This window comes from Vombatus ursinus, unplaced genomic scaffold (genome assembly GCF_900497805.2).
Source record: "Vombatus ursinus unplaced genomic scaffold, bare-nosed wombat genome assembly UNPS02014863.1, whole genome shotgun sequence".
NCBI classification, from domain to species: domain Eukaryota; kingdom Metazoa; phylum Chordata; class Mammalia; order Diprotodontia; family Vombatidae; genus Vombatus; species Vombatus ursinus.
Window position 1 is genome coordinate 409331 of NW_020954641.1, and position 14905 is coordinate 424235.

Genomic DNA, 14905 nt, shown 5'->3' on the forward strand with positions numbered 1-14905 from the left:
TTGTCATGATAGACAAGATGACAGAGTGCTGGATGTAGAGTCAGGAAGTTCTGGGTTCATATCTTAGCTCTGATACTAGATTTATAATTATGGGCAAGTCACTTAACCTCTCCTAGCCTTAATGTTTTCATCTCTTAAATATGAATAATAAAACTGTAGATTTAGAGCCAGGAGTGACCTTAGAGATCATCTGGTTCAGAGGTGTCAGACGCCTCTGAATTCACAAGTGGCAGAATTCTCAAGTGGCAGAACCAGATTAAAATATAAATGGGAAATGCTAAACAAGATAAATAAAAAAATACAGCACAGTAGATAATGTTAATATGTGGTTTTCTAAGTTTACATGCAGCCTTTAGGGATCCATTTCTGTTTGGGTTTGACATCACTGGTCTAGTCCAACCACCTCATTTAATGCATAAGGAAATTGAAGTCCAGAAAGGATCTGACATGGCTGGGCCCTCTGATTCTAAATCCAGAGTCCTTTCCATCACTCCACACTGCCTTACTATGGAGAGCCTCTACCTCCAAGGGTTGTTGTGAGGTTCAGAATAGGTAAACACTTTTTGAACTTTAAGCAGCTAGATGAGTGTCAATTTCTATCCTCTTCCTCTTCTCCTATCCCTTATTAAATCATCATAGTATTTATTTCGTTAAATTACTACAAACTATCTATATAACTAAACTACAATGTAACTATCTAAACTACTATACAACTATCAACAGACAAAAATCTGGACAAATATTCAAAATGAGGAATACAATGTTACATAAATTCCTCATCATGTAATAGCATAGTAGCAAATAAATGAGCAGAAAACAAAAAAACTGTTTTTGCTGTGTGTCCATTTCCAAGTTGGTCTGAGGGTCTGCTCCCTTCGGTTTGGTTTTTAATATAAATTAGTCATCAATTTATACACAGTTCTGTTTTTGCTAATGATTTAAAAAAAATTTTTTTTGCATCGCATTGTACAGTCTTTTCATATTTCTTCCAAGCCATCCTTCTAATTTTTATGGTATCATTTTTTCCTTTCCATTATTATATTTCATTACCTTGATGGATCTGTGATCTCAGTGGTATGGATGCTTATTCCAATGGTACACACCAGGACTTCCTCTTACCTTCTTATCTTGTGTCATTGTTTATGTGCTCACATAAATCCTCCAGATGTTTTACCTAGTGTGCTAGGCTCCTGTCTCTACCCCTTGACATCGCCAATGGAATACATGGGTTATTCCTTAGTCATTGCTTGCTCTTGCAAGCCTACTTCCTTTTCTGTTTGTGTATCTCTCTGATCACATCCTTTATGCAAGTTCTTCTGCATAATTCTTGGTTGTTAATGAGTTGCATCACACTCAGGAAGAAAGGAGAGGATAAGAGAAGAGGGGGGAGGAAAGAGAAAAAAAGATGGGAAAGAGGAGAGAAGAGGTATGAAAAGGAGAGAGAGATAAAGAGAGAAAAAGGGAGAGAGAAGAAGAGAGAAGAGAAACATACTCAACATTTGTCTCTCCATTGTCTGTTGTGTAACCTTTAACTTTAATTCTTTGAAAACTGTAGTTCATGACTTGCAGTCATACAATGCAATGATGTTAAAATGATGGGCTTTGACTTCTAGTAAAGATGGCAATATAAAAGGCTATAGAAGAGCTCAGCTCACCCACATATGCTCCAGATTGAATAATGATCAAGAATTCCAAAGAGAACCATCAGTAAGCTCCTTTATCTAGCCTAGGATTGTACAAAAAGAACTGGTGCCCATGAGTGCTGGAAGAGGGGTGCCTCTAGGAAAGCCAGCATGAGCTCAGATGCACAGGCTGAGAGCCTGTGGTAAATTATGGGGTGAATACAGATCCATTTGAATATTTTAATATCTAGTGCTTGCTATGTCCCAGGGCCTCTGACCTTTCTTCCTAAAAAAAAAAAAAATCATGATTATGAGAAAGGCCAAGGTCATCCATTGCATCTCAGGGCATCACCAGTCATCTTGGCTTTTGTCTTGCCACAGGACCTCTATGACTCTGGAGGAGAGAGTGAGACTGACAACTTTGCCAAGCTCTGCCTCACTTAAATCTAATTCATATACAGGTGAAGACATTACCTGTGATGTCATTGGTCCTCTTGGAGAACAAAGGCAACAACAACAAACAACAATTCATGATTTATAGAAGCCTTTGGACTCTCATTTCTCAAGCCTGACCTCTCTTTTCCAACATATCTTTTGCTGTTCTCCTTCATGTTCATCTTTGTTTTGAAGTCACCAAATATTAAAGCATAAGTTGATTTCATTGGGTGGGTCTTCATAATTCAGGTATATAATACTTGAATTATATAATGGTTATATATGTTTTATATTATGTAAATTTTAGAATGCATATAATTATACATGGTATATAATACCATAATTCATAATTTGAGTCTTCATAAAAATTTCTTTATCTTCTCATCCTCTATAATAGATATTAACAGATCAGATCCAGTAATCTTTGTGGTGATGTATATATATATATATACACACACACACACACACACACACACACACATATATATATACACATATATATATTTGCCATCGTTTAACATGATGACTAAACAAATGTCTCTTAAGTGATATCTCTTGTCTTTTGAACCACCATGAAACTAACTCTACCATTTCCTTTATTTGCTTTTGTAAGGAAAGCCTGTATTCTTCCCATCCATTTAGCTATTGTTTCATTTTATATTCTGGTTTCATTTGTAGGGAGAACATCAAGATTAATTTGATTTAGTTGCATTTGGTTGACTAATGAAAACATTCCTTATCTCTAATCAATTAATCATACATCAATCAACAAGGTTTTTTAAGTGCTTATTTTATGCAGGGCCTCTGCTAAGCAGTGGGCATAAAAAGACAAAAGTGAAAGTCTTTGTCCTCAAAGAGTTCAGAATGTGTGTGTGTATAAATACATATATATATATATATGTATGTATGTGTTCATATATACAAACACACATATATGATACATACAAAACAAATATTAGTTTGGGGAAAGTGTGTATTATCAATTGGGGGGGCATCAGGAAATGCTTCATGTAGATAGGGGTACTTAAGCTGAGTCTTGAAGGATGCCAGGGATTCTAAGAGATAGAGGTGTAGAAACCAGTGAATTACAAGAATGGGGAACAGCTGGAGTAGTGACACTGATATTGGAGGTGGATTGTTGGCACATGTGGAATTGTGAGGAGGCCAGTATGTTTGGATTACAGAGTGAAAGGATGAGAACAATGTGTCAAAACCCTAAAGGGCTGTTACAAAGAGATTTAAATGTTAAAGAGGAATTTATATTTGATCCTAGAGACAAAAGAGAGGCATTGGAATATCTCATTGAGTAGGAGGATGAAAGACCCATACTTTAGGAAAATCACTTTTAGTGGCTATAGATTGGAGTGGGGAGAGACTACCCAGGGAAAACAAATAGGAAGCTGTTTCCGTAGTCCAGGTGAGAAGTAATGAGGCCTAAATGGAGGTGATGGCTATGGGAATAGAGAGGAGGGGACATAAGGTGGAGATGTTATGGAGACAGAAATGAAAAGATATGGCAACTAATTAGATATGTGTGACAAATATATTACTGCTTTTGGTTCCAGTTTACCTTTCCATTTGTTAAGAGTTGTCTTTTATTCAGTCATTCTAGTGGAAGGGAAGACATATTTTTAAATTTTTTCTGTTGTTAACCCAGGCTTAAATAAACCACTCTAAACAAAATTCTTCTATTACTATGTAGTTATCTTTAATCAGTGTGGATTCCTGAAGAGAGAATTCATTTGGAATCAGAGCACTTTGGTTCAAATTCTAACTTTGTCACTTATTACCTATGTGGTGTTGGAAATCTTTTAACCTCTCTGGGTCTTTGTTACCTTTATATTGAGAGAAACATAATGATTTGGGGAGATTCAGATTTTCTCTATTCTCATTTCAAGACTTCAGTCTCTGAAGGTTGAGCTAACTTTCTCTATCAGATCCCACCCAACCTTATAAGGAATCTCTAATGTAAGGTGAATTGCATTCAATCAAGCTTGGGTGGAGATAGACTCTTTTGTTTAAATTGCCCAAGGCTGGGGCTGGTCTGGGTATAGAGACAGTCTTTCTGTCCAAGGGTGACGTCATATCACTCTGAGCTCCTCACTGGTGTAATCCCATTTCTCTTTGTAAAGTCCACCTCTCATTAATTGTTAGCCAATAAGAGTTGATTCCCATCCTTTTGAACACTCCTCTTCCAAAAGAACATATAACCCATAAACCCACTGTTCATGATTGTCTTTGGTCTAAGAGAGAGATGTCTGAATGACCATCCTTTTACCAAAATGCTGACATTATTAATAAAATGATTAAATTATCCAGAAATTATGTTTTTGGAAACTGTTTAATCACCACAATATGTCAAACAAGGGCATTGGACTGTATAAACTTTAGAACAACATAAACTTTTCAGCCCCAAATCTGTGATCTTGTGAACTTGGACTTTCCTTTAACAAATATTGGGCTTCCATTTTGAGATGACTTCTAATTCCCTTCTCTCTCTTTCTCCCTTTTAAATTTTGTATTATTTTTTGAAATTCTTCTTAAATACTTAGTATTTTAGCTAGTACATTACTTTGAGAAATTGTTGGAAACTGGTTTATATTTATTTAAGAAGTGTGAGTTGTTTTAAATATTTGTCTTCTTTTACTTAGAGCCTTCTTTGCTGTTCTAAGATCTCCTTTAAATGGACAGTCTTCTAATACTTTTTCAAAGGCTGCCAGCTATTTAAAAAAAATCTTTTAAAAAGTCATTATTATCTATTTTTAACATTCTTTTTCCTTTTACATTTTGAGTTCCAAATTCTCTCCCTCCTTCCCTCCCATCCCTTTCCTACTCACTGAGAAGGCAAGTAATATGCAAAATATATTTTCATATTAGTCATTTTTCAAAAAAGCAAGAAGAATAAATAAAGCGAGAAAATTATACTTCAATTTGCACGCAGAGTTCATCAGTTCTCTCTCTGGAGGTGGATGGCATTTTTTTTTCATCATAAGTCCTTTTGAATTATCTTGGATCACTGTATTGATCAGAGTAGTCAAATCTTTGACAATTGATTATCATTACAACATTGGTTACTGAGCCCAGTGACATCCCAGTTCTTCTTACTTCACTTTGCATCAGTTCACATATGTCTTGCCATGTTTTTCTGAAACCACTTCATCATTTCCCATAGCACAATAGTACTCCATTACAACCATATGCTACAACTTGTTCAGTCATTCCCCAAATAATGAGAGATTTCCAAATATTTGCCACCACAAAAAGATTTGCTATAAATATTTTTATACATATAGTTCCTTTACCTTTTTATTTGATCTCTTTGGGATACAGACCTAGTTGTAGTATTGCTGGGTGAAAGGGTACTCATAGTCTTATAGCCTTTGTGTTCTAGTTCCAAATTGTTCTCTAGAATTCTTGGACTAGTTTACTCCTCCTCCAACAGTTCATTAGTGTACCTATTTTTCCCTCATTCCCTCCAGCACTTGTCTTTTCTGACAGGTGTGAGGTGATACTTCAGAATAGTTTTAATTTGTCTTCCTCTAACCTGTAGTGATTTAGAGCATTTTTATACAACTATAGATAGCTTAATACTAATGAGAATAAGGTTCAAATGTTGCCCATTGCCCACCCTCTCATCTCCCCCTCCACTCTAATAGGTTTTTTGAGCCTCTTCATGTGAGAAAATTTACCCCATTTTACCTCTCCCTACCTTCTGCACCCATTTTACTCCTCTTTCTCATCCCTTAATTTTTTTTATGTCATTCCCTCAAATTCACCTTGTACCTATAATCTCTATCTATATATATTCCTTCTATCTGTACTGTTACTGATACAATTTTTAAGAGTTACAAGTATCATCTTCTCATGTAGGGATGTAAACAGTTTAGCTCTATTGAATCTCTTATGTTTTCCCTTTTTATCTGTTTATGCTTCTCTTGGGTCTTGCTATTGGAGGTTAAATTTTTGGTTTAGTTCTGATCTTCTCCTTATGAAGGCTTGAAATTCTTCTATTTCATTGAATGACTATTTTTTTACCTTGATGTATTATGTTTAATTTTGCCAGGTAAGAGATTCTTGGTTATAGTCCTTTGCCTTTTGGAATATCATGTTCCCTGACCTCCATTCCTTCAGTGTTGCAGCTGCCAAATCCTGTATGATACTGATTGTGATTCCCTGATATTTGACTTGTTTCTTTCTGGCCACTTGTAGTATTTTTTCCTTGACATGATAGTTCTGAAATTTGACTATAATATTCCTTGGGGTTTTTATTTTGGGATCTCTTTCCTGAAGGGATCAGTGCATTCTTTCAATGCCCATTTTGTCCTCTGGTTCCAGGATATCAGGACAGTTTTCCTTGAAAATTTCTTGAAAGATGCTGTCCAGGTCCTCCTTTTGATAATGACTTTCAGGTAGTCTAATGATTCTGATGTTGTCTCTCCTGAATCTATTTTCCAGATCAGTTGTTTTTCCAATGAGGTATTTTACATTTTCTTCTATTTTTTTCATTCTTTTGAATTTGTTTGATTCATTATGTCTCATTGAGACATTAGCTTCCACTTGCCCAATTTTAACTTTTAAGGTGTTGTTTTCTTCAATTAGCTTCTTTTTCTGTTTGACCAATTGTACTCTTTAAGGAGTTGTTTTCTTCAGTGGATTTTTGTATCTCCTTTTCCATTTGGCCCATTCTACTTTTTAAGCAGTTATTTTCTTTTTTCAAGCTGTTGACTCTTTTTTCATAATTCTCTTGCTTCACTCTCATTTCTTTTCCCAATTTTTTCTCCTACCTCTCTTATATGATTTTTAAGCTCCTTTTTGAGCTCTTCCAGGAGGTCTTTCTGGGCTTGAGATGATTTCCCATTTTTCTTTGGGTTTTGGCCATAGGTGTTTTGACATTGTTGACCTCTTCTGAGTTTGTGTCTTAGTCTTCCCTGTCATCATAACAATTTTATATGGTCACATTCTTTTGTTGTTGTTGTTTTTTGCTTATCTTTTTTGGCCTTTTTCCTTTCTTTTAAATTTGAACTCTGCTCTTGGGGTAGAAGGGGCACTGTCTCAGACTTCTTGTGCCAGTGGCTGCAGGCCTTGGCTGTTTCCCTGGTGCAGCACTGATGTTGTTCTGAGGCCCACAGGAGACCCTCATGTCTGGTGCTGGTCTGAAGTGGTGTGGTGGTAGGTGTCTGAGGCTGCTGGAGGCTGTTGGGTCTGGCAGCTAAGCTGATGCTGAGCTGGGGTCCTAGTGGTAGTGGCTTGTGCTGAGGCCTGGTGGGATGTTTCTGTATTTCTCTGTGGCTATGCTGGAGCAAGTGGTGGTCTGGCCTCAGGAGGCTGCCTATTTGCCTGGGGCTATACTGAAATGTGGTAGGCAGGTGCTGACTGGTGGCTGCCTCTTTGCTTAGGCACTGGTATGGTTGGCATTGACCTGTTTCCACCTGTTTTCCTGGGGCTGTGCTGCAGCATAAGTAGGTCTGGCTGCTGGAGGATGCCTATTTGCCAGGGCTACAGTGAAGCATGTGATGATTCTCAGAACTGGAGTCTACCAGTTCCCCTGGCTTCTGTTGTTGGCATTTGCCTGCTTCACCACACTGAGGCTCAGGATCTCCCACTGGTTTGCTGAGGTGTGGCTTGCTGTTGTCTTGCTGGGATGCTTCCCATCCTGGACTGTACTCCTCTTTCACCTAAGTGAGATGGACCTTTCTTACTGATCCTGCAAGTTGAATTGTGGGAGAGGTATAGTCACTGCTTTCCTGGTCTGCATTGTGTTCTATATCTGGGAGGACCCCTCTTCTCCTGTAGCCAGAAGCTCTAGCACTCTCTCTTTGCCTTGGAACTGTGACCAGGGCCCCTGCTTCTTTGTGACCAACCCTCAGCTCTCCTCTCCACCCTGAAACTGTGACCAAATACTACACATGGGCAATAGAGTTGCCAATCAGTGCCAGATGTATACAGTGCCAGCAAAGGGTCTCCTGTAATCTCTTTCTGACCAGTTTTCCTGCTGCTTCCCCATCTCTGGTACGACAGCTCCTGAAGCTGCTGATGCGGCCACTGCTGCTGCCACTGAGTGTGTGGGCTCCCCATAGACCTCCACCCCAGTCTCACAAACTTCTCCTGCCAACCTCCTAAGTTTTCTCAGGTCTGAAAAATGACTCACCCTGACCTTTTGTTGGCTTTGCCGCTCCAAAATCTGATTCGAGTAATTATTTTAAAGTTGTTTGGAGAGAAATATTGAGAGAGTTCAGCTGGGTTGCCTCTAATTTCCCATCTTTCAGGCTGACTGCTTTTCACATCTCTATCTTACCTTGAAACAGTGTGCTATGTTTTGTGGGGGAGATAATTGCAGGTTCATGGCCAATGCTTCTTAATGTTATATGTATTGTATTCCAATTTTGCTGATAATTTTTCTTGTTCTTGTTGAGAAGTCTGCTTTGATTTGGATTTATTACTCCTCAGTAGATTATTTCTGTCACCTGGCAGCTTGTGATAGTTTTTCTTCATCCTTGTAATGTTGGATTTTAAGGGTAATGTATTTTAGAATGTTAAATCTTTCATTTTTTCCTGTTGGGGTCCTATAGATAACTTTTTTCTTTGTGTATCATCATTTGTTTTTGCTAGGCTAAGGATGTTTTCTTTGATGATTTCAAATTCTTTAGTTTTTCCGAAATTTCTGAGGGGTCAGAAATTTTGAGATTGTTGCATCCAGGCCCATCACTTATTTCTCTATATTTTCTAATTCTTGGGATAATTCAGTGGTTTTCAGCACTTGTTTCTTTCTCCAGCCAATCTGTTCTGACTAGAAATCCATTCACTGTTACAATAAGACTTATTGGTTGGTTCTGTAGTCTCTTTCAGGTTTTTCTATTCTTGTCTCTATTTTCTTCATGATTTCTTCCCTATATAAAAAAACTTTTAATTTTAGCTTGATTTCCTCCTGTGATTTTATTTTTTTGCTTTCTTCAGCCTCATTTGGTGTTTTTGATTTTTCTTACTTGTATTAATTCTTACTCAATTTCCTTGAATGTGTTGTTTATGTATTTGAGGATATCACTTGGGAACTTATATATGCATATATATTTTCCATCTGTGTTTCTTCTTGTACTGTACTTGGTTTAGGCACTCAATTTTAAAATATAAGATTGAGAGGGAATTCTGACTAAGACAGTGACATGAAAGTCTGTAGAAGAGAGCCCTGCTCTGCACACATAGGGTCATAGGATCATAGATCTAAGAGTAGAAGGGACATTAGAGACCATGTGGTTCTAATTCTCCCATTTTACAGATGAGGAAACTGAGACCCATGGATGTTAAATGACACGTTCAGGTCAAACAGGTAGAGTCAAAGGTGCTACAGAGTTGAATGATCAATGGGGAAGGGTGTAATACAATGTTGGGAGAAGGAAGTATAGTTAGGAAATTGCTGAAGGTATGATTATTTTTTTTTCTTTGAAATATCATCACTTTAATTTGATTTATGCCTTCAAACTTTTCAACATGCAGCCAAAAACTCCATTGAGATGGTTTGCATGACTCAAGCAGCTAATCCTCTTAGCTTAGGCCACTTTAGCACTATCTATGGAAGTTAGAGAATCTATATGGATAAAGATGACAGGGTATTCTTTCTCCAAAATTGTTCTACACTTCTGACATACATAGTGTCTCAAGGTATCTTCAAATTATCTCCATAGCATACAGTTTAGAAAAATGTGTTTGCTTTTTGTTTGGGGAATGAAAGGTACAGAGTTCTGGACTATAATTGCATCAGGGTTGGGAACTGCCCAGCTGGTTTCCTCTAGGGTAGAAATTCCTTCTCCTGATACAGATTGACAACGAATCTGTAATTTGTAGTCTATGAGAATTATAAGCATTTGTACATAAAATAAAATGTTGTATAGGGAGATACTTATTAATTTCAATTAGGATTAATTAAATGCCTCTAGTTGAAGGTGGGATTATTGGGACACAATGACAGTTATGATTGGGATATTCTAGGAACAGATACTGCCAGTGGAGCTGGTACCTTGCATCATCCTGCCCAGGGACAGCATTCTTTTCTATGGGGACACATTTCCTCATATTTTCTTCATGTTGGCAGTATCTAGTCTACCCAGAAGACTTTGCTTAAGCTAGGCAGTCCTAGGTCCTGCTTTCACAGGGCCTACTACAAATTTATGCTATCTCAACTCAGTTGGAACTTCAAGGATGCACACTGATTCTTTTACTCTTTTCTAATTGGGTGTGAATGGCACCTAATATTCCAAATGCTCTCTATCCTCAGGCCTCCTACATCACCCCCTTCTCTCTCCCAATCAGGAGATCTTGCTTCACACTTCACTGAATAAATTGAGATCCTTTGCCAATAACTTTCTTCTTCCCTTCCCCAATTGCACATTTCAAATAATCTCAACATCCTACCTTATTCTTCCTTCTTTTATTGCAGTCTTAGAGGACCAAGTGTGCTTCACCTTGCTAATGCTAACTCTTCTTGGAAACAAATATTTATGTTAGCCAACAAGCATATTAAACACCTATTATGTTCCAGTTGCTGCACCTAGAGGCAGGAAGACCTGAGTTTAAATCCAGCCTCAGACACTTATTAGTTGTGTGACCCTGGACAAGTCACTTAATCTCTGTTTGCCTTAATCCCCTGGAGAAGGAAATGGCAAACCACTCTAATATCTTTGCCAAGAAAACCCCATGGACTGTATCAGTGGCTATCGTCCATCGAGTCATGAAAAGTCGGACATGACTGAATGATTGAACAACAGGAAATGTTCCAGGCACTGCTCTAAGTACTAGGGATACAGAGAAAGGCAAAAACTGGGCTGCCCTCAAGGAACTTATGCTCTAATGAGGGAAACAATTTGTAAAATAACAAGTTCTATGCAAGGTATGTACAGAGTAGATGGAAGGTGATAGAAGGGAAGGCACTAGTTGCCAGGAATGACCAGGAAAAATCTCCTGAACAGCTGAGACTCAAATTGAGTTGTAAAGGAAGCCAGTGATATCAAAAGGCAACAGTGGGGAGACAGAGCATTCTGGTCATGGGATGGCACAATATGAATATGAGAAATATAGTGTCATGGTTGAGGAGGGGTAAGTACAGCTGGATTATGGAATGTGTGAAAGGGAGTAAAGTATAAGAAGACTGAAAGGTAGAAAGGGGCCTAGTTGTTATTGTCCAGTCATTTTCAGTCATGACTCTATTTGGGTTTTCTTGGCAAAGATACTGGAGTGGCTTACCATTTCCTTCTCCAGCTTATTTTATAGATGAGGAAACCGAGGCAAATGGGGTGAAGTGACTTGCCCAGGGTCACTTCTACTAAGTGTCTGAGGCCAGATTTAAACTCAGGAAAATGAGTCTTCCTGACTCCACAACCTGTGCTCTATCCACTGTATCAAATAGCTGCCCCTAGGAAGGGGTCTGGTCAGCAATAGTTTTAAATATGAAACAGAGGAATTTATATTTGATCTTGAGGGTAATAGGAAGTCATTGAGGCTCATTAAGCCTCTGCTTGTACTCTTGATCCAATCTCCTTTTTTTTCCTGAGAGTTTGATTCTTTCATCATTCTTTTCTCTTTCCCTAATTTTCAACCTCCATCCACTGGTTCTTCCCTGTTTCCTACATGCATATTCAGCCCTTCCCTATCCTTAAAAAACAAGACAAAAACAAAAACTTCTTCACTTAACCTTACCAACCCATTCTATATCTTTCTTCCCTTCCATAGTTAAACTCCTAAGATGGGGGTAGGGAGTGTGGACTGTCTATAATCATTACCTTATTTTCTTTTGATCCATTCACTTTTTAACCCCTTGCAATCTGACTTCTATCTCAACCACTTGACTGAAACTGCTATCTCCAAGGTGATCAATGATATCTTTATTGTTGATTCTAATACCATTTTTATCAATTCAATAAACATTTATTATCACCTCCTATAAGCCAGGTATTGTGCTAAGCATTGAAGGTACAAAAAGATGCAAAAGATAGTTCCTGTCCTCAAGGAACTTATAATATAACAGGCAGACAACATACAAACAAATATATACACAAAGCAAGCTAGATGCAGGATAAATAGGAAATAATTAACAGAGAAAGTACTGGAATTAAGATGGGTTGGGGAAGGCTTGGGGTGGGTTTTTAGTTGGAATTTAAAAGAAACCAGAGAGGTCAGTAGTGGGAGTGGAGGAGGGAGAGACTTCCAGGCCTGGGGGACAGCCAGAGAGAATGCTGGACCTAAGAGGTGAAGTGTCTTGTTTGTAGAACAGCCAGGAGGCCAGTGTCACTTGATTGAATAGTTATGTGTTGAGGAATGAGGTGTAAGAAGACTGGAAAGGTAGGAGGCTAAGTTTTGAAGGGCTTTGAATGCCAAACAGAGCATTTTATATTTTTATGTGGAAACAATTGGGAGCCATTGGAGTTTATTGAGTAAGAGAGTGACCGCAACATTAAATGCTGCAAGGAGGTCCAGAAGGATGTGAAAGGACTACATCTTTTTCCATCTATCTCTACAGAAAGGTGTCTCAAAAGTCAGCACAGTTTTAAATTATCAAAGCTTCAAATTGTACTAAGACTGTTGGGACACCCTGTACTACCCAAGTTTGGCTGATTTCCTTTTTCCTGAATGTGTCCTAATGCTTCCTTTCTTCTGTGACGTCCCTCTTGCTTGTATGGCTTGTGTCGCTAGCATAAGTGGTAAGAATTAGCAGAAACAAGGTGCAGCTAGGTGGCACAGTGGATAGAGCTCTGGCCTTGGAGTCAGCAGACCTGAATTCAAATCTGGCCTCAGACACTTGACACTTAACTAGCTATGTGACCCTGGGCAAGTCACTTAACCCTTATTCCCTCATCAAAAAGCTAAAAAAAAAAAAAGAGCAGAAACAGCCTCATCCATGGGGGTGGACCTTGGACATTGAAGTGGCCCATAGAGCATAGGGGTCTGCATGTAGCAGAAGCAGCAGCAGGCTCATTCTATAATTCCTGCAGTGACATACTTCTTCCTCCACACAATGGTTTTGTAAGACTGGTTCTTCTTACCTGAGCTGCCCTTGTGAGACCTAAGTTCCCAACTCCCACCTTGGGAAGAGCTTTGAATGCTAGGTTGAGGGATTTGCACAGGTAGGGAACCACGGCAGGGGTTTGAAGCAGGGGAGTGAAATGGGTAGATATGCCACGCTGAATGAAACTCTTTGGGGACAGATGCATGGACTTGAATGCCCTACAGGCTGGCTGGCAGATTTTCACCATTCGTATGTTCTGAATCAAAGCAGGACAATCAAGAAGCTACCTGGAAGTCTTGGGACAGTCAGGCTAGAGCCATGCAGCATTCCACTCCCTACTCTCCTGCCTTGTCCAAGTCCTTGTCACTCACACCAGAAACCATTTCTTGAGGCTTTTTAACCCTTTCATCTTTGGAACGTTTGCCCTTCCCTTGGTGACTGCCCTACTTGCTTCCCTACTTCAGACTGGCCACAGCCATATCTTCCAATCTCCTCACTCTCCAGATCAAGAACCACTATCAAATCAATTCTGCTATTGTTTGTTCACTTTCCTATGGCCCCATCCACCATCCTTGTAACTTGTCATACCACAGTATCCTTCCCTGGTCACCACTCTCCTATTTGTTTTTGTATTTCTCTCTCTCTCTCTCTCTCTCTCTCTCTGTTTCCCTCTCTCTCCCCCTTCTCTCTCTCTCTTTCCCTTTTTCCTTCTGCCTTTCTTTCCCCCCTTCCCATTTGGAAGGATAAGTATTAATCAGGCAATAGTTTGTAGGATGGTTTGGAGATAGATACATTGGAGTCAGGAAGAGTAGTAAGGTGCAATAGAAGGAATCTGGGATTTGAAACCAGAGGATCTGAGTTTAAACTCAGATTTTGCTAATACCTATATGACCTTTTGCAAGTCATTTCCCCACTCTAGATCTCAGTTTTTTCATCTGTAAAATGAAGTGGTTCTAGCTCTAAATCTGTATCCTATTATCTCTCCTCTATATTCTGTATTTCTGGAGCTCCTTCCAGCTAAGACATTCCATACTTATGGTCTTTTCAGCTATTATGGTCTGTGTCCTCTGACCTGAGATCCTCTGAGCTCTGACATACTATATTCTATGCTTTAAGATCTGACATTTAATGTTTTCTTAAGTGTTTTGATTTTTCTTCCAATTTGGACATTGCATGACTTGTTAAATCTAATTCTAACCACAAGCTCATGCTTTGCAGTATTTGAGTACACTCCTCCCTGGCAATCGTGATACCTTATGCTTGTTTTGATCTGTGGGCAGCTATCTAGACTTGGTGGACAGGGAAGGTCAGAGGATGGAACCACATCACCCCCTAGTGGACACATTTAAATCTCAGGGCCATCTTGTTCCCATGGCATTTCAAGAGCTCTCTCGAATCATTACTTGGGAACCATAAGCAAGTTGGGAGAGAAGGAAAGGATTTCTATCCAATGATCCTGATTCAGGAAATTCATTTGGTTCCTATATCACCCAGCACAGTGGGTATAGATTGGCAAGGCTGAACCAAATCACCTCAAAGACCATGCCCATGCCTCTGGATTCCCCTGGAGGGCCTGGCTAGACTGTGACATCCAGGATTGAATTGAACTTAGATGTCATGAGGTTCAACCTGTAACTGGACCTGAATCTCCCCCTACAAACTCCCTAACAAGTGATCCTACAGTTTCTGCTTAAAGGCTTCCAGGGATGGGAATCTACCACATGCATCTCAACCCCTTCCTCATTTGGACAGATCTTAATATTAGGAAGCTTCTCTTTATATCTTTCCTAAATGTTCCTTCTTGTGACTGACCCATTGCTCTTGTTTCTGTACTCCATGGTCAGCAGATCAAATT